General features: G+C 39.5%; 1 protein-coding gene across 4 annotated transcripts in view; it reads left to right on the forward strand.

Moving 5' to 3' along the window:
* Positions 1–3,343: 3,343 nt before the first annotated feature.
* Positions 3,344–20,529, forward strand: part of ANKRD12 (ankyrin repeat domain 12) — a 93,559-nt gene continuing 76,373 nt past the window's right edge. For 3 of the 4 annotated variants that reach the window (XM_043889387.1, XM_043889388.1, XM_043889390.1), the window contains exon 1: positions 3,344–3,476. The gene's annotated coding sequence lies outside the window, so the exon portion shown is untranslated. The remainder of the gene's footprint in view (positions 3,477–20,529) is intronic. The other variant, XM_043889389.1, reaches the window with a different exon arrangement.

A 20,529-nucleotide genomic window follows, 5' to 3' on the forward strand; every position in this document is an offset into this window, starting at 1 on the left:
CCCACAGGCAATGGAATGCTTTATTTTTATCTCTTTTTTAAAAAAAATTAGTCTATCTTCTCTTTGTTAGCTGTTAAGCTTTTATTTGAAATTATGACAAAATACGTATGAAAAAATTAAAAATTATGAAAAATTTAAATAACTTTAAATTCCTTTAAAGTTACTATTGTAAAAAATGTCTTACATTCTTGACTTTTTTTTTTCCCAAGTAGATGAAAGTTATGAATGGAAAAGTTGCAAATACTGGCTGAAAAAACAAGTTATGTATTAAGGATATTGGTTATTATGTTCTATTTTAGAAGCAGAAAATTTGTTTTAGGTCTTTATAGGCATAATCTTATACCACTATCAAAACATACTTTTAGATCATCACTTACAGTGCACTACAGTAGTATGTATTAGGATCTTGCATTGAATCTTGCGTAATTTTTTTTGCCCATTTTTCTTGAAAATTGTACCAATTTTTTACACAAGAGCACTGGTTTTTAATAATTACAGATAGGCTTTTAAAAACATCTGGCAGGTAAAATTTCATTATAGTAACCCAAGATGGTTCCAAAGATATATGAACACACTGATTCAAAACTCCTTGCCAGTTTTCAGTTGCTGGAGATGACAGCTATAGCCTAGCCTGCTTCTCAAACCAGTAAAGAGAAGCTGGCGTTGTTGATGTGTCTAACGCCATTTGCTCCCTCATTTCCTCTTCTCAGTTCCTAGCTCTATGCTGTTTTTTTCAAAAAGATATTTAGGGAGGAAATGTTCATATTACAAAAATAAACCAACAAATAATTCAAATTGTCATTCCTCCTATTGGGCAAAAACTCATGCCTGGCTTTTTTGGTGGTTTTTGGAGTGGCTACTGAATGTTGCTAGGGAAGGCTACCAGTTCCTCAGAAGTACTTGCTGTAACTGGACGGAGCTACTGCCCTAGTAAATCCTACAGCAAGTGACAATCATATGGGTATTCACTGCCCAAGCGTTACATCTGCGTAGACTGTCAATATGGTAAGCCAAAACTGAGATTGTATTTTTATTAATTCACCTTCCCAAAATATGGCAGGATATTTTGAATGATCTAACTGGACTTAAATGTAGGAAACCTAACAGTAGTTGATTCTTAACGGTAAGAAGTTGGAAAGAAGGTAAATTTTGCAGGTGGCTTTTATTTCACATACCACATACACACATTTTAAGTGTCTGCTAGTAATAATCCTAAATAAGTGTGATAAAACTTAACCTTGGCTAAGAGTGATGTTTATTGCTTGGGATCCTTGACCTCCTGGTGCTATTAAAAAAACATTTTGCCCACTTCCTGAAGAGATTTGAGCTAATGAAAGACAGGGTTCTACAATGAAGAGCCTTAGCAACATAGTCAACTAGCTCCAGCTACTTTTCAGGCCTCTATCCTAATAAGAATTACCTTCTTGATTTGTACTTCTAGTTAAACATTAAATAGGAAAATTAGCTCCTCTTCCCTTCATCAGTTTCATTTGAACCTTTCCAATAACAAATTGTGGCTGATTTACAATGTGTCACATATAATCTTAAGTTTAAATTAAAAATCTTTTGCAACTTGAATAATTCTACAATGAACTTTGTACAGATAGTGTCCTATTCAGTAGTAGTCAGTACAATGCCTTGGATCACAATTACCCACGTAATCTGATTTTTAAGTAACAAGGCTGTGCATATAGTTATTGCCATAAATTATGGTTAACTGATTTCAGCAAATTCAAGATTTGCTTTCAATTTTTAACTGAGGCTTGTACTGCTGTAAAAATAGCTATTGTTATTGTAATTACAGCGAGTTAAATGAGAACCAACTCAACCACTTGAGAAGTCAGACGAGTTGGTTATAAATTTTTAGTGGATTTGTTACTTCATGCCATAAATATCCAGATTAAATGTAACAGTGTTCCACTTCTAGCCACAAGGTGCACTCTTACTATTCATATTGAACCTGATGTATTTCAAGATGGGAGAAATGTAGGAAAGGAAAAAATAGTGATCTTTAATGCAAGTTTATGCTTTATATAGTTAAATGTTGGGATGTAGCTTTCTCTGTCAAGTCTGAAATATCTCATCTGCTGATTAATGACAAACTTTTAACTTCACTAAGTCACAAACCCGTGCTGTTAGTTTAGAGGCCACAACGATGAGGGCCCTCTGATGGTTAGATAAAGGCATGCACAAATTGTCGCGGATTAACCTCTTTGTAAATAAAAAGCCACCAGAAGCAACTCAGAATAAAATGGTTTCCTTCCGATTATGTAATCCCTTCGGTGGTTAAATAAGGGCAAGTACAGACTGTCGCGGATTAACCTCCAGAGGAAGTCAGACTGCCAGCAGCGGGGCTGCCGAGGCGGTGACTTTTCCTCTGCGCAGTCCTCCAGCTGGCAGTGCCCCGTGCGGTTGGGAGAAAATGCACCAGAATTTGTCTTAAAAGGTTATCCGAAGGTGTGACTGGGGGAGGGCGTACTGCAGAGTGCGTGCGGGCCCGGGGGTAGGTGCACGTGGACGTGCTTTCGGGACGGGCCCGGACCCACCTGGCGCAGGTCCCCGGGCGCAGGTCCCGCAGGTGAGGCCGGCCGGCGCGCAGGCGCAGTGCGCGGAAGCGGGTGCCCGCCTCTTCGGACGCCCCGGGCCCACCGCGCGCCACGGGCCGGGCGGACACCCGCCTCCGCCTCCGCCTCCAGCCGGGGGCGCAGCGTCGGTCTCCCGCGTCCCAGCTGGCAAACTCGTCCGCCCGCCCCCGCAAAAAATAACATGTGAATACCCTACGTAGACAGAGCCTCTTCGTCCTCGTCGCCGCCGCCATTTCCAGAAGTTTCCAGTCAAGCCACGGTGGTGGCCACTGCACAAGGCGAGGCGGCGCCTGCGCTACTCTCTGGCTCCCTTAGCCCCTGCCTTCTGGGGTCGGAGCGGCGGAGGGGAGAGGGCGACGCGGGGCTCCGCCCGGCGCCCCGCCGACCCCGCTGCCCCGCGTCCACTTGGTACGCCCCGACCCCCGCCCCCAGCTCAGGAAGCTTCTCCCGGCGTCTCTAGAGCGGCGGGCCGCGGGCGGGGCGGGGCGGGCGGACGGAAGGGGCGGCGGGCCGGGGGCGGGGCGCTCACGCTGCCCGTCCCGTGCCCGCGCGTCACGTGCCCGCGCCGCGGCCAATCGCCGGGCGGCGCCGTCCTGGGAGCGAGCAGGCTGTGGTGAGGGACGGCGGAGACCGGAGATGTTTTCGAGCCCGGCCTCGGCAGCGTTCGCGGCGGTTGCGGCGGCGGTGGCGGAGAGCACGACAGCGACGGCGGCGCCGAGGCCTTCGTCCCGGGGGTAGACCCTCCCGCGCCGGCCGTGCCTGGGGTCCGTGCGGGCGAGGGGGGCGTGGCGACAGGCGAGGAGGAAGGAGGGGCGCGGTTTCGAGCCCCGGCCCCGGCGCCCGGGAGGAGCCCCTCCGCCGCGCCCGCTCCCGTCCCCTCCCCAGAGCAAGGTAAGGACGCGCCCCGCCCCGCCGCGCTGACAGGACGGGCCGCCCGCTAGGAACGCCGGGGCCGGGGCGCGGCGGGAGCGGCCGGGCGGGGACCGGGGGGGCGGGGGCCAGGCGGGCGGCCGCGCCGCTCCCGGAACATGGCGGGGCCGCGGCGCGTGTGCGAGCGAGCGGGCGGGGAGCGGGTGTGCGCGGCCGGGGGCGCCGCCGGAGCGGGGCGGGGCGGGGCGGATTGGGGGCGCGCCTAGTCTGAGCCGCGGGGACCGAGTGAGGCTGGGAGGGCGGCGCGGATGAGCCGGGCCGGCGCTCGCGGACCCGCGGGCCGCCGGGCTCTCGGAGCTCGTTCGAGGGTAACCCGCCGTGACGCATCCTCGAGGATCCCAAAGCGTTGAATAAACGGTTGTACAAAGAGGTCACTGGAGCCCAGCTGACAGCTGTTTTAATAACAACAGTAAGAAACAGTTTCGGACGGGAAGTTGACACTTTTGAACCCGTTGAAGCCGTAGGGAATGCTTCAAGCGGCGTAGTGGTCGAGAGTGTGATGTCCACTGGACGCCCGCGGCCACCCCGTGGACGCGGTGACGGGATTCAGACCCCGGCATCCCTAACGCTTCGGAAAAGCCTCTGATCCTGAAGTTGACCTGAACCTGTGTTCCCAGTCGTGTGTCCTTTTTTATTTTAAAACGGTTTATGTGAATTATGGAAGAAGGTGAACTGGTGAAATAGCTATTTTAAAATAAATTGACTGTTGATTAAAAACATATGTTCGTGTAGGCTCTTAAAAACCTTGGGCACTGATCTGTTTCAGTTTCTTCAATCGTTATACAAAGGCTTTCCTGGAGATTAGCTCAGAACTGGCAGAACATATGCTATATTGGTGCCAAGAGGCTTAAAAAACAAAATGAGATAGTGTCGACTGTGTAAGATCAAGTCGTTATATTAACTAAGCTTGTTGGGGAAAGTCTTTAATTTGGGCTAAACGTAAAAACATGTAAACATTTGAAATGTTTCCTAGGCAAGAGGGGGAAGGTTTATTAAAAAATCTTTTATAGTTGACACAAGCACTAACAATTTCTAAAGGTCTGCGAATGGTTGAGTAAGTAAGGTCAAGATTAACTATTCAGGATATGTGTTCTATTTTAAGGACAGGCGAGGTGTAAAATGAAGGAAAACCTAAGTAGTATTCATGAAAGGAAAAGAGAAAGAGGCCTATAATGGTCTTAAGCGCTCTGGTTTCCATAGTTGTTGTTAAGATGGTTTTATGAACAGGCAGAGCTGGGAAAGTGGAAATCCCTGGGTGTGTATTCCATGAAGACTGAGGAAGAGTAAGAAAAAAAATATTCAGATGAGGGAAGAACGTAATAGGTGAAAGTATATTGTGCAGTCTTTGATTTTAGTTCTCTGATACCGTGAAGGGGAGAAAAGCTTGAATTTTCTTTGGCGATAAGTACCTAACTGGTGGAATGAATTTAAATGGAAGATGTTTTTATCAAAATGCTTGTATGTTACTTTTTTTCCCCCTTATAGAAGTTGCTGAAACATGTATCTGATACTCTTTGAGGTATCAAAGAAACAATAGGGATATTTGGAAAACTCTTCATTGGAAAAGAGGTTTTTATTCTAAAGAATAAAAATAATATTAAAAATTTTCCGTTTCTTGGTACTGGTTGACTAGTGGTTAGATTTTCTTTAAACCATTCTTATATTTTAAGAGCATTGCTTCAGTCTAAAGAGAGAATGATTAGTGATATTTAATAATTTCCATTGTAGTCTGGAAAAGGTTTAGACAGCTTTCTGTATATAAACTTGATGCTACTGAAGCAGCATCTATCACATGGGTGTGAAGAATTTACCCAGTAATTGCCATACGTTGCTTAATAGCTAATGACACCACTTTCTGACTTGGAACTCGTTGCTAAAGCTGACATCAACATGTATTTGTAAAATGCTGGTACTCTTAAAGGGTACCGTTTAGAGATTTATCCTTCGAACTGGAAGGGACTTCAAATTTTCTAATCTGTTTCCTTCATTTTACAGATGAAAAAATAAAGGCCTGATGAGGGGAAATGACTTCCCCAACTCAGCACAGCTAATTAAAAGTCTGTGGTTTGGCCTAGAGATTTCTTTTTGTGAAGGTGCTAATTTGCTTTTTTCTTTTAAGAAGTAGATTTATAGAGTAGTGGAAAGAACAGGGAAATATAAGTGAGAGGACCGGGGTTTAAATTCTTGATTTGTCACTTCCTAACTGTGGTTTTTGACAAATCATATTAATTTTCAGGGCCTTGCATTTGTAATCTGCAAAAAAACAAAACATTTTGTTATATAATTAACAGCATTTTTGATGGCCCAATATGATTATATATGGAAAGCACATTATATACTATAAGCTTTTGCACATATAAAAAGTGGTGATATTTTAAAAATAACAGTTTCCTACTGTATTATCTAAGGTGTCTAGATCCCTAGGTTTTTGCTTAGCCTTACCTTCCTTGTTTTGAGCACCTGCTGTTTTACAGATTATAACTCCCTGTAGATACATTTTCTGATCCCTGCTTAGTTCTAATGTTAGTAAAGCCTCTTATGAACATTTTAAATATTGTGATTGTTAGAGTCTGACTTCCTCTGGAGCATATGAAGTTTCTTCATACAGCATTTGAAAACATTCTCATATACACTCATGCATGCACAGTCTGTTTCTTTAACAGAGAGTGACTTTTAAAAAGTAACAGTTATGTATCTTAGTAACAATGTTAATTTGTTGCTAGTTTTGAGATATGCAACAACAGGAGATGTAATTTCCTTTGTAAACTCAGCTTTTGAGTAGTTCATGTTAAGGTTATCTTGTAGATCTAAAATAAAATATACCGTGTAGGAATGTTAATACGACTTTTGCTATTAGGTTTAGAGACCTTTCCTTTTAGTGCTTTACATTGATAATATGGGGAGTCAGTACATCAGTGCTGTAGTGTAGTGGTGTTACACAGATTATTTGTAACTTTGAAGCTAAAGGTTATGATAAACATTGTTGAGCACTTAGAATCTTCAGTTTTTAAGTGAACTATTTCAGATAATTTTCATAACAACCCCGTAAAACAAATACTATGGCTGAGAAAAAGAGGCTTTGAACGTGGTGTGTAGATATTCACAGACCTAAAAAAGCGACAGACTCTGCTGTCCTCATTCTTAACCATTTCTCTGTTCTACCTTTAATTAAGAGTGCTTAGCTGATTTTGAGACGTTTTAAGACAGTGTTTCTTAAGTTTCTGACTTTGTAAAAAATTTGTGGGGCTAGCATTCTACCTTCTACTGTGTTGGTTAAAAAAACAAAGAATTGTGGAAGATAGGCCAGCAAACCTTTTCCTGAGATGTTGATATAGTTGTCGTTTTTTTTTTTTTAATGTTAGTTGTCAGAAGCAAATTAGTCTCACCAGCTACCGAAGGACTACAGTTGTTAACAGATTTATAAGAACTGTTCTCACAGACTCCACCTTGATATTAATGTTCACTGTTAAAAGGGAATATACTTTATTTTTTTTAAGCTTTTTATTTTGTATTGGTGGTATAGCTGATTAACAATGTTGTGATAGTTTCAGGTGAACCGGGACTCAGCCATTCATATACATGTACCCATTCTCCCTCAAACTCCCCTCCCATCCAGGCTGTCACACAGCGTTGAGCAGCATCCCATGTGCTATACAGTAGGTTCTTGTTGGTTATCCATTTAAAATATAACAGTATATACATGTCCATCCCAAACTCCCTAACTGTCCCTTCCGCCCAGCAGCCATAAGTTCATGCTCTGTCTCTCTGTTTTGTAAATTTGTTTGCATCATTTCTTTTTAGATTCCACATAGAAGGGCTGTCATATGGTACTCCTCCTCCTTTGTTTGGCTTAACTTCACTATGACACACTCTAGGTCCATCCATGTTATTGCAAATGGCATTATTTCATTCTTTTTACTCATTATTAATGAGTAATATTTAATTGAATATATATATCATGGCTTCTTCATCCATTCGTCTGTCAATGGGCATTTAGGTTGCTTCCATGTCTTGACTTTGTAAACAGTGTTGCAAATGAATATTGAGGTTCATGTATCCTTTCAGATCATAAGGAAACATACTTAAAACAATGTGAGTGAAGGAGAAAGATAACTAACCAGACTCATTTAGAACTTTTATAAAGGAATAGATTCAGGAAGAGTAAATAGGAGTTTGTCTAGTATAGAAAATAGCAACCCAAACAGTGGAACCCTCCACAGAAATACTTCCAAGTTGAGGTTAAAAAAAAAAGGTAAATTACAAAGCTAAGTTACAAAATCATTTCTTTGGCATTTAAAAATTGTGTTTCTTTGGCTGATCGCTTAATATTTGTTTATTGCATTAAAATTGTTTCAAAATATGTATTTGCTTACACTTCTGCTTATCAGTTTGCATTTGGGCCACAATTGGGGAAAATACCACAAATACTAGTGATAAATAGCATATTTTAAAACTCCCAAAAAAATAAAAAATAAAAAATAAAACTCCCTTATGCGACTGAACTGAACTGATTGCTTAAAAGCATTATGAGAGTCTTGTAGCTTCTTACATTTCAGACTGTTGTTCTTCCTAAATAGGAGTTTTGTTGGCATTTTGATTTATAATAGAAAACAAAAACCATGCGTGCATGGGTCTTTCTTCCTAGAAATAGGTATATAAACTCATGGTAAAAGATAATAGTATGTAAAAAATTATGTCCTCAGTAGTTCATGAAATATTTTTACATCAGATCGCTTGAATTTCACAACTACTCTTGAGATCAGCAAAATGTCTGCTAATCTGATGATATTGAACCATGGATAGGATCCAGGTTAAAATTCTCTGGAGTAATGTTAGACTCCTTTATGAAAGAGAAGTATTAGCAAATCTAAAGGAAAAGGAAAGAAGCACCTACTTCTATTTTCTCTTCCACCAAAGCCACATTGTACACAGCTTGCTTTCTGTTCCACCACTTCTGAAGCTTTAACAAACAGGGTAGAAGTAAGTACTAAAAACATTCTTTATACCAATTTACTAATTAGTGATGGTGGTTAATGATGTCAGGTAGTTGAGAATATTTTTAATTTATAAAATATTTTCTACCATAATTCACACAAAAATATTATAACTAGGAATAAAGCCTTGGTTTATATTCTGATCTTGTGTGCTAAAGTCTTTCAACCTCTGAGTTAAAATAAGTCCCTTTTACCAGAGTTTAATTTTGGCTATTTGGAAGTTGGTGATCAAAGAAAATAACTTTTATTGAGCTTTTGTACTGTTAGATACTTTTACATATGTTATTTTAATATATGATGAGAGTAATTGTACATTTCTAGTTATGAAAAAGACTTCAGAAAGTTGTCACTGGAATGTCTCCAACTCCAGACACTATTACTCAAGAACTAACTTGAAATTTATGTTATATAAATGTTCATCTATTATTTTGAGAATTATTTTTTCTTTAAGTTTGTGAAAGTGTTGGCCGCTCAGTCGTGTCCAAGTCTGCAATCCCATGGACTGTAGCCTGCCAGGCTCCCCTGTCCTTGGGATTCTCCAGCAAGAATACTGGAGTGGGTTGCCATTTCCTTCTCCAGGGGATCTTCTCGACCCAGGGATCGAACCTGGGTCTCCCACATTGCAGGCAGATTCTTTACTGTCTGAGCCGCTAGGGAAGCCCAATTTTTTCCTTAAGATCAATCCAATTTGTTTGCCGATTTTTAGTTGAAGTGGTCACCCAGCAGTGGTTATTCAACCTTCAGAAATTATCCCTGTCTTCCAAGGTTCATAAAAACATCCCAAGAATGAAGATGAGTGTTCTCTTTAGGCTGCAGTCAAACAGGGCCAAAAAATACTTCTTTATCTTCTATTAGTCCTCATGCTATTGAAAGTAAATAGGAATGTGTAACAGCAGAGGGGCTCACTCACTGTTCCTTTCCTGTACACTTTTCCTCTCCTTAGCTCCTCCCCCCCCCTTCAGGTACTATTGTTCAGTAGCTTTCCAATATCCAGTGAAAATAAATCTATCCCTATCTGTTGTTGGTTAACATTAACATTTGTGTCCTTCTATTTAAAATGGCATCCCTGCTGGCTCAGATGGTCAAGCGTCTGCCTGGAATGTGGGAGACCTGGGTTCGACCCCTGGGTTGGGAAAATACCCTGGAGAAGGAAATGGCAACCCACTCCAGTACTCTTGCCTGGAAAATTCCATGGACTGAGGAGCCTGGTAGGCTACAGTCCATGGGGTCGCAAAGAGTCGGACATGACTAAGCAACTTTACTTTTTACTTTTACTTACTTTTCTATTTAAATTATATAACCACTTTCTTGTTATCCAAGACTTTCATCTTTAATTGTGGTGTGAATGGATTTGATTTTAGCTACAGGAATTTGATCATTAGCTAATAATGTGGAGAAATAATCATTTGCCTTTTCTCTTCTGTGAATTGATACTTCATATCCTTTGGTCACAGGCACAATTACAAACATCCTGTGACTGATAATGGGCTGTCCTCATAAATTCTCATTCACTCTGTTGTTACTGAAAGTTGCTTGCTGTGTCCAACTCTTTGCGACCCCATGGACTGCTGCACTCCAGGTTCCTCTGTCCTTCACTGTGTACTAGAATTTGCTCAGAGTCATGTCCACTGAGTCTGTCTAACCATCTGACCATCTCATCCTCTGTCTCCGCCTTCTCCTTCTGCCCTCAGTCTTTCCCAGCATCAGGGTCTTTCCCGATGAGTCAGTTCTTTGCATCAGGTGGCCAAAGATGCTTCAGCATTAGTCCTTCTAATGGATATTTAGTGTTGATTTCCCTTAGGATTGACTGGTTTGATCCTTGAAGTCCAAGGAACCCTCAAGAGTCTTCGCCAGCACCACAGTTCAAAAGTATCAATTCTTAGGCGCTCAGCCTTCTTTATGGTCCAGCTTTCACATCCATTTGTGACTACTGGAAAAAACATAGCTTTGAGTCTAGACCTTTGTTGACAAAGTGATGTATTTGCTTCATACACTGTCTTGCTCCTTCCAAAGAGGAAGCGTCTTTTAATTTCATGGCTGCAGTCACTGTCTGCAGTGATTTTGGAGACCAAGAAAATAATATGTCATTGCTTCTACTTTTTTCCCTTCTATTCACTCTTTACCATGCCCTTTTGAAGTTTGTTTTCATTGTACAGATGAGTTTAAGTCAGTGATTGTATTGCTCCTTTAAAAAATTACACCTTCAAGGAAGTTGATATTATTAAGAGAAAAAAAAGATAATGATATATAAAATTTGAACCTTTGTGGGGAAAATATTTTGTATTATGAATTTTTACAAGGAAAGTTTTTGAATGATTCATTCTGACAATGTGACAGAATATTTCTGGATGTTGAATATGATCGTAACCAGAATTTCTTTTATTTTTCTGTATTTTCAAGCTTTGCCACAGTGAACAAGTATTATGGATATAATCAAGGTTTTAAACAGTGCATGCTTAGTTAACATTTTATTTTTTTATATTTGTTTTGTTTTGGCTATGTCGGGTCTTAGTTGTGGCACATGGGCTTAGTTGCCCTGCCTCGTGTGGGATCTTAGTTCCCCAACCAGGGATGGAACCTGCATCCCCTGCATTGGAAGGCAGATTCTTAAGCACAGAACCACCAAGGAAAACCCAACAAATTTTAAATAAATGTTTTTATGAACAGTATTGCATTTAGCGTTGTTGAGGGAGGAATTTAATATGATCTTCGCTGGTATTTTTCTGTAGTTTTGTTTTTTTTTTTTAAGAATTTACACTGAATATGTGAAATAGGGGACAGTATTCTTTAATCATTCAAATGCTTTCTAGTTGGTATAGAATGGAACACAGTGAGCCCTCAAGGACATGGGTTGTGTCTGTCTTGTTCCCTGTTGTACCCCAGATTCCATCACACTCTAAGGGCTGATGTCAGGCAAGTGGTCTGGCATAAGAGGATGAACTGGGACTAAGGGGGAGAAAATGGGTAGCAGATGAAAAAGGTGATTGCCAGGAAGAGGGGCTTGATAAAAACAAATTTTCAAGGTGGGGAATAATGTAACACAGGTTTTCTTGGAAAACAATTCAAGAGGCTGTGTAGAATTCATATAGCAGACAAGGAGATCATTGAAAAAGTGCTTAGATATTAAGATTTTAGGTGCCATTGCTAAGCACATATCTGAAGAAGACAGTTTCTGCTTGTATGGAGCTTAAAATCTAGCTGGAAGAGATAATTACTTAAAACAAGGATCCATAATTACAGAGAGGCTCTGTAAACATCTGGAAGTTACATTGCAGATTTTTTAGTGGATGGTCCTATGACTTTCAGGCTCTGATATAGGTGTGTTCAAAAAAGACGAAGAAGAATCACTGAGTTGGCAATTTAAGTTCAATTTTTGATGTAGAACTGTTACATTCTTAAATAGTCCTAAGTTTATGTTTTTAGACTTACAGTATATTTCTTTTTATAGATAAAGCTATTTAATATTGGCATCATCAGTGAGATTTGCCTTTTTACCCCCAGTTCATAATATTTACATTGTTATATTTCAGGAAATGCTTTATTTTAAATATGAAACCAAATACACACATACTCTTTGCCATTGGGATTGGAGTTTCCACAGTACCACCCTTTTTGTGTCACATACTTAATGCTGTTAGATTACAGTGAATTCACTATGCTTCGTTCCCTCTGTACCACATTCCTGGTTACTCTCCTCAGCATCCTTTGACAGGAAAGCAGTTTACAGTCCTAAATTGACCTGACTAAAAAGAGCTAACAATCATGCATACTACTATCCTAAGTTAACTTAGAGCACCTGTTAAATGACTCATATGCAGTTATCCTGAATTCTTTTTTTATTGCTGTTTAGTTGATATATAGTATCAGTCATATTAGTTTCAGGTGTATAATACAGCGATTCAGTATTTTTATAGGTTATACTTCCTTTAAAGTTGGCAGTTGTCCTGAATTCTTGTGGGTAGTATTGTAAGTGGATTTATGTCGGAGAGTATACAGGACACAGAAGTGGTAGATCAGAACTAAAAGAAGGCCCAGACAATTCAGCCTTGGTGTGAAGTTGTATGGAAGCTACAACTTTGGCTATAGTTGAAGTAGTGTTAATCACCCACCTTATTGTTGGGTCAGGGTGGGAATGGTGTAGTATGTAGATGATAAATAACTTAATACTTTCATAAGTGTTGCTCTCTTGAGAGGGGTACTGACTTCAACTTCCTCTAACACATAGAGAGTTTGGGCGTAGATAAAGATGATTTTCAGGATTTCAGGCTTATATTGCAGAAGCTGTGATTATCATAAAAACTATTCTGGGTTTTTATGCCATGCCTTTTATTTCAAATCTTTTTATTTTTTTATGTACCATTATTCAAATTATATGCAATTATCTAAGCAGTAAAAAGTCCTTTCATTTAAGGCTAAAATATGTACCTATCATTTTTTAAAGAAAGCTGTAAAAATGAGGGTGAGTATGTACTGAGAATGGACCAGAGGTCTGATCTCTTGAGCAGATCACGAGTTACTTGTCTTTTGAGGGGTGAAGTTAAAATACCAAAAATGTTTTGATTTTCACATATTTCAGATAATTTAAAAGGTACAGAAAATAGCATACTGTGCATATAGCACCTGTCTGCAACCTTGAGAATTAAACATTTACAAATTCAGTTGAAGGCCCCTGTATACCTTTCCCTGAGCCATTTGCTTTCTTCCCCCAGCAAATTCCTATGTCCCTCTGCGCAAACTTTTCCCAGCAGTGGCTCTACCCTTTCCCTAGACTGTGTAAATTTCTTTCTATCTCCAGGGTTCACCATGGTGACATTTTCCATTTCAGCTCTGTTGTGTATTGTATATACCGGTAAGGGTGGACTGACTAGTGGAGCTGAAAATGATTATCTGTATACACGAGGTAGAAATCTACCTTCAAATCTAGGCAGAGTAAAGACTTCAGCATAGCACTATATGCAGAACAGATTGGCAAAGTAGATGTGAGGGTAACCTCATGAAATCATTTTAGGAAGGTTAGTCTTGTAGCAGTAGTGTGTAGTAGTGGTCTGGAAGGAAGTGTGAATTGCTAACTCACTTTGACTGGCTTTTTTCCCTTCTAATTACCCTACATTAGTGAGATTTTGTTCTGCTTCCAAATACTTTACTATTTTGCAATAAGTGAAAGGAGCTGGTAGCAGAATGCTTAATGGTGAGTGTTGCTAGTTTTCAGGGTTTGGGGGATTGGTCTTTGCCCCCTTTTAGAGTCTGTTGATAGGGGAGTGAGTACGTCATGGTTATTAGATCTCTACTTTCAGTATTGTAAATTTTCCACCACTCAGTGCCAGAGATGCAAGCAAAGCTGCCTGACCGTTTTCTCTGGGCTGTTGCAGCCCTCTGCTGGTCTATGGAAGTCACACATTTAGAGCCCTATCGGGCCAGAAAGAGGTCAGTAACCCCAGCAACTCACTTTTAGCATCTTAGAAGTCATTTATGTCAACTCTCCATTGCAGATGAGTATTTTGTATGTTGACCTTTACAGTTCTGGAAATAAACTTATATGTAAATATGCTTAGATATCGAGGGCAGGTAGATCATCCTAAATCCAACTGCCTGTATTACTTTTTTAAAAATTCTAACTGTATTGTTAGAATGTGATCCTTTATGGTCCACTGTTGACAATGCCAGAAAATATTTTTACATTCTCTTTTGTAAATAACGAAGTAATGGGAACTTTATTTTTTTAAAAAATTTGAGATATTGTTTGGTCATTTCTATTAGGAGATAAATACAATGGATAATTGCTTCTTTTAAAGTATTTTCAAAGCATTTCTGCTTCTTGCTGCTGGTGTCATTCTAGCCTCCTTGCTCTTGTGGACTCTCATTCCCATCTCACAATCTGGTTGTCATACTTAAAGTGGTCTCCATGTCTTTCCTGTTATTGCTCTTTAGTCTCTCTTCCAGAGTTTCCGAACAGCCCCGTTTTTCCCCTCAATGGTCCCTTGTTAAACATGCTACTCAAATTTTGTCACTCACTTTTTTAAAGCCTTAAATTGCTTTTGTCATTATAAAGATCAAACGCCACAGTGATGAGGTACTTCATGTTGATCCCTTCCTCCTCTGTTTAGCCTCTTTGTCTCCCCTGCTGTGCTTCAGTTCTTGCTGTCCTTCCCTATGGCCTGCTCTCTTGTGTGGGCGGGTGTAATTTCTTGGTCTGGAATACAATCATCATTTTCTTGTGGGAAAATGTTATGGAATAGCTGCCAGAAAACATTGTGCTAAAAATCAACCATGGCTTACTTTGGGAAGATATGATAAAGCAAGCATGAACCCTTGCTTGGTTGTTTATATTTCAAGCAATTTGGCTGTCTTAAGTGTTGCTGTCTTTTATACCACTGGTTTACCTTGGTGGAATTTTGAAGGTAATACATGCATAGAGCTAAACTAAATTGACTATTTACAGTGCATTTACTTGATACAGTCTTCTAAATTAATGCTGTGCTTTAGGGCTTCCCTGATAGCTTAGTTGGTAAAGAATCTGCCTGCAATACAGGAGACCTGGGTTCGATCCCTGGATTGGGAAGATCCCCTGGAGAAGGGAAAGGCTACCCACTTCATTATTCTGGCCTGGAGAATTACATGGACAGTCCATGGAGTCGGAAAGAGTCGGACACGACTTGGCAACTTTTACTTTCACTTTTAGATTTTTGAAGGAGATAAATCTACAGCAGCACCAACACAAAGTGCAACCTATTTCACTGGATTGAGCTTCTGTCCTTAATCTTTTGTTTGCTTTCCTATTTTAATGGCTGGATTAGAAAATATAAAACACAGAAAGTACCTCTACCTCTGTCTGAGGTACTTCTCTCACCTGCCATCTCATCAGTCTTTCCCTTTGGGTTCTAACCAGAACACTGTAGTTCTCCAGAGCAACCCAAGTGGAAGTTGACCTCTTTTATTATTTAAAAATTTTTTCATTTGTAGATTATACAAGTAATACCTGTTTATTATAAAAATTAATATAGAACTATATAAAATAGACCATAGACATCTCTTAAGAACTGTAGAAAATACAGTCTTAAGGACAGTGCTGAAGACAGTTTATTTTAAAGGATGTGGGTGTTTTCACCTTTTTCATGCTGTTGGTTAAATTTGTGATATTTATGATACTAATTTCTTGGGCTGAAATACAACCATCATATTCTTGTGGGGAAATGTTACGAAATAGCTGCCAGAAACATTGTGGTGAAAATCACCCACAGCTTACTTTAGGAAGGTATGATAAAGCAGGCATGAACCCATTTCAGAGACTGAACTCTTAACTGTTTAAGTAGTTGAGATAGTAGAGAGGTCCAGTTCTTATTCCAGAAATACGGCCATATTTAAGATTTATCTTAACGCTTTTCTGTTAGTTTGGGAGTTAAGCTTTTGGTCTTTGTGCAGATAGGAAATGTTTAATATTTATATCTGATGGTTTACTTTTTTTGCGTGAGTGGTGGTGGTTTCGTCACTAAGTCGTGTCCGACCCTTGCGATCCCATGGACTGTAGCCTGCCAGGCTCTTCTTTCCATGGGATTTTCCAGGCAGGAATACTGGAGTGGATTGCCATTTCTTTTTTCCAGGGGATCTTCCTAGCCCAGAGATCGAACCCAGGTCTCCTGTGCTGCAGATGGTCTCCTATATTGCTGGCAGATTCTTTATTGACTCAGCTACCAGAGAAGCCCTTTTGCATGGGGGAGCACAGCAATAAGGATGTCAAAATTGTTTAGTAGTTTAAGCTATCATTTTTGTATTCATAGAAACGTAGAATGGAGTGAAATTGTTCTAAACCTCTTATTCTGGAATCAGGATTTTGGAAGAATAGGAGTTCTTCAATGTAATCTAGCCTAACTTTACTTTCAAGAAGAAACAGAAGTACCAAGAAGTAATGAAGGTCAACCAAAAAGTCAGTGGTAGATCTCAGAATAGAATCTTGGACTAAAGTCTCCCAGATCAAATCACAGAGAAAATAATAGTCACTTCCCTAACTCAATGACTCTCTCTCTCTCCTTTAAAGGATGAGCTCCATAACTTTTATTTATTATTATTTTTTAAAGTAATTATTTTATTTTGGCCACGCCTCGCGGCATCTTAGTTCCTCAACCAGGGATGGAACCACTGCCACCTGCAGTGGAAGCATGGAGTGTTAACCACTGGACCACAAGGGTAGTCCCTGCTCTTAAGGGTCATTTGAATTCTGTTGATTTCATCTTCTACTAGTTACCTTTTTTTCTCAAAACAATTTTGGAATTGTTTTATTACCCTCAGCATAGCTGTAGCCCAGTGGAAGCTGGATCAGGAAAAAAAGTTAGGAATTTCCATTCCATTCATATGGTTCCATCTCTACTTTCTTTAGTTAGAATGTAAAATTGCTGATAAATTTAGAGGGCAGCATTTGAATATTTTATATGCACCAAAGACTTTGTATGTGAAGATAACATTTTCTCATAGGCTTATTATTTGAGCGTTACCATTCCATGATGTAGATGAGAACATTAAGTGTATGCTTTGGGGATTTCTGGACTGTGAGGCAGACTGGGGACACTCCCTTCTTTTTCAGTAATGTATATGGAAAGCTAGATAAAAATAAAATATTTAAAAAACACAGCTGAGCTTGAAAGCAAAAAAGCAGAATCAGCAGGTGCTTGAAATGGAAAAAGATCTCAAAGGAATATTAGGAAGCAGAAATTGAAGCCCTGTCCTAAAAGGAAAGCTGAAACCCTCAGGCCCAGGAATGACAGGGAACTGTCCCCAGATCAGTAAGGGTCTGAATGGTTGATGAATGGGGCTGAAAGAAGAGTCTGCCAACCTGGGGTTGTATCTCTTGGTGTGTCTTCTTCCTGTCCTTTTATTGTTAACTGTTTCTGTGTCCTTTTTGGGTCTCTTTTACAAAGTATATTGCTGAATCTTGTTTTTATCCAACGTCAGAGACTCTTTATCTTTTAATTAATGAGTTTAATCCATTTTCATTTATTGTAATTTTCATAATATCTATTGGAAATTATTTACATTCTATTTACTGTATTTTTGTTCATTTCCCACAGTTTCTTAATCTTGTATTTTAAAATTATATTTAAATATGTGTATTTTCAAATGTATATTCAAATATGTATATTTTAAAATATATATTCAAATATGTATATTTTCTTTCCTCCAAACAAGAGAAGTACATTATCCACTTTCTCAGTTTCCTTTCGTCTCTGCCACCACACCTCCTACCCCCACAAGGTCCCAGCAGCCATGTTAATGTTTTGTAGAATTGTAGTTCTGTAGAGGTATTCTTCAAGCATCCATCCATCGGTCATTTTTCTTTTTGTATGATATACTAGCTCTGTTAGGTTATTCCTAACAAATAATTAATTCCCATATAAGGGCTTCCCAGGTGGCTCACTGGTACAGAATGTGCCTGCTAATGCAGGAGACATGGGTTCGATCCCTGGGTTGGGAAGATTCCCTGGAGTAGAAAATGACTCCCACTTCAGTATTCTGACCTGGAAAACTCCATGGACAGAGGAGCCTGGTGAACTACAGTCCCTAGGATCACAAAGAGTCAGATGTGACTTAGTGACCGAACATGCATACAATTACCATATATCACATAGTGTTCTCATAGATTTATTTCAGTTCTTTAAGTGCCTACTTAAAACAATTTTCGAACAGAGTTTTATGTATATATACATTCTAAGACCTTTTTATGCCTGAAAATATGACTTGTTAACCCTTACTTTTAAATGATGGCTTAGTTTAATTAAAGATTTTTGGTTTGAAATTCTTTTCCCTTTACATTTTGAAGTATTTCAACATTATTTTCTCATCTCTGCTGTTGCTTTTTGCAAGTTCTGATGTCAGTTTGATTTCTTCTCCTGTGTGTGTGACCTGCAGTTCCTCTCTAGATTTTGAAATTTTTTGTTTATCTTTTTAAGTCTACAGTGCGTGTGGGTATAGTTCCTTTTCTGTCTTGTTTGGCACTTGGATTTGTATTCATTCCGTCCTTCTCTCATTCAACAGTTAGCTACTTACTGGGAGTCTACTCTATGCCAGGTTGTATTCCAGACATTTTCATCTAAGATCTTTGATCTTTCCTCAGTTCTGGAAAATTATTGTCCTTTTCTCAAGTAGTTTGTCTTCAGTTTTTTTTCTTTCTGGGAATTCTGTTAATATAGATTCTGTTGCTTCTTGTCTGTTCTTTAATGTTTTTCTTAAAAAAGAATTCCCTCTTGATATCTTCTGCAACTGTCCTCTACCTAATCTTCTAGCTCGCTAACTCATTCTTTTGCTTATCCATTTACCTAATCTGTGGAGTTCTTTATTTCAATCATTGTACTTTCATACTATGCATTTCTTCTTGGTTCTGTTTAGTCCTGCTGCATATTGGAATTTTCTCTTGTTTCTTTGAGAATTTTAAATGCGTTAAAAATTTCTTCCCATGTCTGTTCCATTAATTCTGTTCCATATGGTTTAGTTTGAGTTGTGATTTTTTTCTGGTGGGAAACCAATACAAAAAAGCAAGTCAGTGGTAGCATCTGATTTTTAATTTTAAGAGGTCTGACCACTGATGGCTGCTTGTAGAAGGAATATGTGTGTGAGAGAGAGAAGGGAGGGGTGGGGTAAGAATAGAAACAGGGAGATAATTTGCCGAGTTTTGCCCTAGTCTAAGTGATGATGGTGGCTTGGGTTGGTTAGCAGTTGATACGGAAGACATGGATTTAATTTGAAATGTGCTTTAGAGATGGAGTCAGTATTTCTAAGTTTTTGGCTTAAGGGATGGATGGATGGATGATGCTGCCATTTATTGAAATGAAGAAGTGTGGGGAGTGTGGAGATAGTTTGACAGAGAAAATTAAGAGTTTTCTGTAGTAAGTTTTTGGTTTGATAATGCCTGTTAAACACCCATGTGAAGATGACAGGTAGGCAGGTAGGTAGACAGATTGGGAGTTTTAGAGGAGGACTAGAGATACAGACTTGGAAGGGAGTAGCTCTTCAGTGGATCAGGTTGTTTAGGGAGTGTGTTAGGGATTAAAAAGGGATCCAGGATCAGGTCCTGAGTTACTCCTGACACTTAGAGTTTCTGCAGAAGAGGAACGGTCAGGGAAATAGGAATTTTGCATAACTTTTAGCATAAAAATATACTGTACTTCATTTAGCTAGATTCTATAAAATGAGTAGACTATTTCTCCAGTGTTTTGGATACAAGTAACATTTTAGTGGTTGCGTTTGTATTTTATCTTTGCATATTTGTATAGTATACCTGTAGGGTAAATACTAAAGTTGGATTATTAAGACAAAAGGCTGTGCATCTGCATTTTAATAGTTTTGCCAAATTCCTCTCCAAAGAGGTAATCCCAATTTCTTTGCCATCAGTAGTGTATGAATATTCATATGTATGATTTTCCTTAATCCTTGCCAACACAGCCTTAATTCTGTCAGTCTTTTAAATGAAAAGTTATACGTTATTTTCTAGTTTTAAAATTATGAATGAATCTGAATATTTCTCTGTGTTTACTCCGTGTTTGTATGTCTTGTTCTTTGAACTGCCTCAAGTCGTCTTCTGATTTTTAATTGATTTGTTACAGCTCTTTGATTACTAGTTCTTTTTCATATGTGTTGCAAATGTTTTCACTTGTCCTCTGATTCCTATTAATGATATTTGCTTTTCTAGTTTAACATTATTTGCATGCGTGCTCAGTTGCTAAGTCGTATCCAGCTCTTTGCAATCCCATGGACTGTAGCCTGCCAGGCTCTTCTGTCCGTGGGATTTCCCAGGCAGAAATACTGGAGTGCATTGCCATTTCCTTCTCCAGGGGATCTTCCTGATCCGGGGATTGAACCTGTGTCTCCTGTGTTGCAGGTGGATTCTTTACCACTGAGCCACCAGGAAGCCCCATATAAAGGAATAAGATTGTTATTAAAGACTAGCATTACAGACAGATGGGAAGAGTTAAATGTGAAAAGAAATTACAGGGAATAAAAGAAAATATATTTTCAGATCTTGAAATAGAGGTAGT

This window comes from Cervus elaphus, chromosome 27, assembly GCF_910594005.1.
Source record: "Cervus elaphus chromosome 27, mCerEla1.1, whole genome shotgun sequence".
Lineage (NCBI taxonomy): Eukaryota > Metazoa > Chordata > Mammalia > Artiodactyla > Cervidae > Cervus > Cervus elaphus.